Source organism: Canis lupus, chromosome 34, assembly GCF_048164855.1.
Source record: "Canis lupus baileyi chromosome 34, mCanLup2.hap1, whole genome shotgun sequence".
NCBI classification, from domain to species: Eukaryota; Metazoa; Chordata; class Mammalia; order Carnivora; family Canidae; genus Canis; species Canis lupus.
This window is the reverse complement of record NC_132871.1, coordinates 23,789,388-23,792,602: the sequence shown is the minus strand read 5'-3', so window position 1 is coordinate 23,792,602 and position 3,215 is coordinate 23,789,388.

Sequence of the window (3,215 nt, the reverse complement as noted above, 5' to 3'; positions counted from 1 at the left end):
AAATGATTCTCTGCCTGTGGAGCACAGCTAGTGGGGTACCATTCTAACATTCAGAAAGGACACCCAGGCTCCATTTCTTTGTTTTACTCTTGTCCTTTAGGAAGAGGTTCTGAACTTTAGGCAGCATTTTGTGTCCTTGAAATCTGTATTTCTCAGTTCAGAGACTTCTGACAGCCTTTCTTAATAACAAGATATTGAGTTGAACTTTTCCTACTGACTAGGACTCAAAGCTGGGGACAAGGAGGCTATAATAGGATGAAATAATTAGGGGCTAGACCATGCATTTGCTGAGTACTAATTAAGAGGTAAACAGGCTCTGCTACTCCTAATCATCACCTTAGCACCGCTCTTATCACTCTCTCCCCTCTCCCTGCTTCTAACTGTAGAAGCAGAAGACCAGAAGACTAAGGTGAAAGTAAGAAAAAGCACTGGAAGGTCATCATTAGCCTAAGAGAAAGGATGTGGTTTTTCCTTTTTTTTTTTTTTTTTTTTTTTTTACTGAGGGAAGAAGAGATGCTAAACACCCCAAACCCAGGAGAGGGGGGTTTTACTTGTAAAGATTTTTGAGTCCTGGTTTGATGTCTGCTCATGTTGTAGACTTGCTGATCTGTCCAGTGCCTATTCAACAGAGAGTAGAGAACGGAGAATGCTTGATGGAGGAGAGGCAGTGTGGACAGCCTGCACTCCCATGTTAGGCCTATCAAGGATGTGTGAGTTTTTGGAGTCAGCTGGGAAGGTAGCTGGGCCTCAGCCATCTTGACAGAAGCCTACTCAAGACAACTTGCCTCCAGGCAAGTATATCCTGGCAGAAAGAAGATGTGAAGTGAAGGGACCTCCAGGGGTGCAAACTGAAGGGGCATTGGAAGAGGACAAGCTGGAGGCAGATTTACTGTCTCATGGAACCACATTTGCTTAACGAAAGAGCCAACATTTGGATACCTGCCACACAGAACTCATCAATACCCAGCTTTGGCCAAGAAAGGATAACAACAGGGATCAGATGAGAAAGAGCAACTTGTCTCGTTCCAACTCTTCCCTCCTTGCCATAAGCCTAGAGAAAGGAGCTCTAAAATGAGGCTGGCTGGGGAGGAAGAGTGAAAGATCACACTGTTTTCTTTGTCACTCTAAGTCTTTAAGGCCTGGACGGCACTGCAGAGGAAAGGATGAAATGAACTGTAAGTTGAAAGTTTCATATCAGATTGGGCTATTTTATACCTGAAAAGTGATCCAGTAAGTTCTGTGCAAGCATTTTCAGAAATGCTTATAAGGGACAAGAAAGGGGGACCTGAGCTAGTACACCCGAAAGTGGTGATTGGAGAAATATAAGACCCTTTCTTGTGTGTATTCTATCTGGGTCATGCAGTTCTCCATTCTGGAGCTGCCGAGCCTGGTGTGCTCCACAAAAGCCACTGTTGCATAAAAGCCAAAAACCTCTCTTGATTCAATCCTGTGAGTTGATTGTCATGTGTAGCACTGTGTGAAAGTGGTTGAGGGAGGGAATGAAACTCCTATCCCCAGTTCCAGGGACTATTCCATCCCCCCTGGTTGCTATAGGAGCCCTTGCTTTAGACTCTGGCTCCAGTCTCCACCTGCAAAGGTCAGCTTTTACCCAGCCGTAATACCCTTCTGTCACAGCCAGTGTACTGATTTGGGATGGACCTCCTAGACTCTTTTCCTAAGAAAACTTGAGGACCTCTGGGTATACAAAGAAGAGCTTTTATAGCCTCAGGTCAGTGGTAAACTGTATTCTCAAATGCCTTATTACTGGTGTCTTAGGCAAACAAACATTGCACTCTAGGGATGTTTTTTGCACTCCAAATTGTGATTAAGTGATATTCTATATATATATCATGAGTTTTTCAATTTTTCTATGTAATTTACAGTCTTCATAATTATTTATCTACTACACAAAATTCTTCAAGAATATGTATCATTCTTTCCCCAATTTTGGAAATTGAGGTATCTTTTTCCTGTTAGGAATGTTGATGTGGGGTGCCTGGGTGGCTCAGTCGGTTAAGCATCTACCTGGGGCTTGGGTCATGATCCCAGGGTCCTGGGATTGAGACCCGTGTTGGGCTCCCTGCTCACTGGGGTGTCTTCTTTTCCCTGCCCTTCTCCCCCTCTCGTGCTCTCTCTCTCTTAAAATCATCATTTGCCACCTCTAAATTTTCCACACCTTTGCTGATTAATCTTGTGGATACATCTTTTTCTCATATCATTCTTGTGTTCAAAAGTTTTAATGGTTCCCATTGTCTCTTAATTTGTATAAGCTAAAACTTACTGACTTCATGTTTTACATTCCAGTCTGGTTCCAAAAATTCTTTTAATCCTAGTCAACTACCACTTTCTTATGTGAAATCATTACTCAGTCCAAATTGCTTTGCTCACTGTCTCCAAAATATACTGCTTCAACATCTTTGCTCACACCATTCTAGCTATATGAATGTCCTGTCTCCACTTTTAGGTCTAAGGAAATTCTATCCATATAGTAATGTGTACTTTTAAAGAACATACTATTTTTATAAAGTTTTACTTGCCCACTCCTACCCTTACAAATTTACTTTTCTCAGCTCTGAACTTTTAAAGTACTCATTAATTTTTCTGACTTGTATTATAAGTATATAAGATTGCCCAGCATGAAATGCCCAAGACTGAACAAACAAAACAAGAACCAAACCAAATGAAACAAACAAGTCCCCCAAAACTTAGTAGAAGCTAGAAATTTTTTTTTTTTCAAAATGGAACCAGTCTGCCTTGCAAGAAAAGATAGAGATTTGAGTAACTCTGAGTATAGATATTTTATTTTGAGGAAAAACATTTGAAGGGATCCTTTAATTGCAAAGAAACTCCAGCAACAACATATATTTTTATCCTGTATGGTGACATAACCAGAAAAATATACAATAATATTGCTATCTTGAGATAACAAGACTCTTACATATGATGAGTGGTATGGCTGAAAATATTGTTCTTTTAAACTAGAAGTATTTATCTGTTGAGTTATTTAGAAAACACCTACAAGGGGCCGAGCACTATGCTGTTGTCTGAAATTCATGCATGTTTCAGAAATGAGGTCTATAACTCAGGAGCATTGGGGGATTCCCAACACTCACCTAGGCCTTTGTATGTAGGGTAAAGGGAACTATGCCCTATCCTTTCCCTCAAATGCTCAAGCCTGAATGGAACCTTTCTGGCACTGGCTTTTCATACAGTAT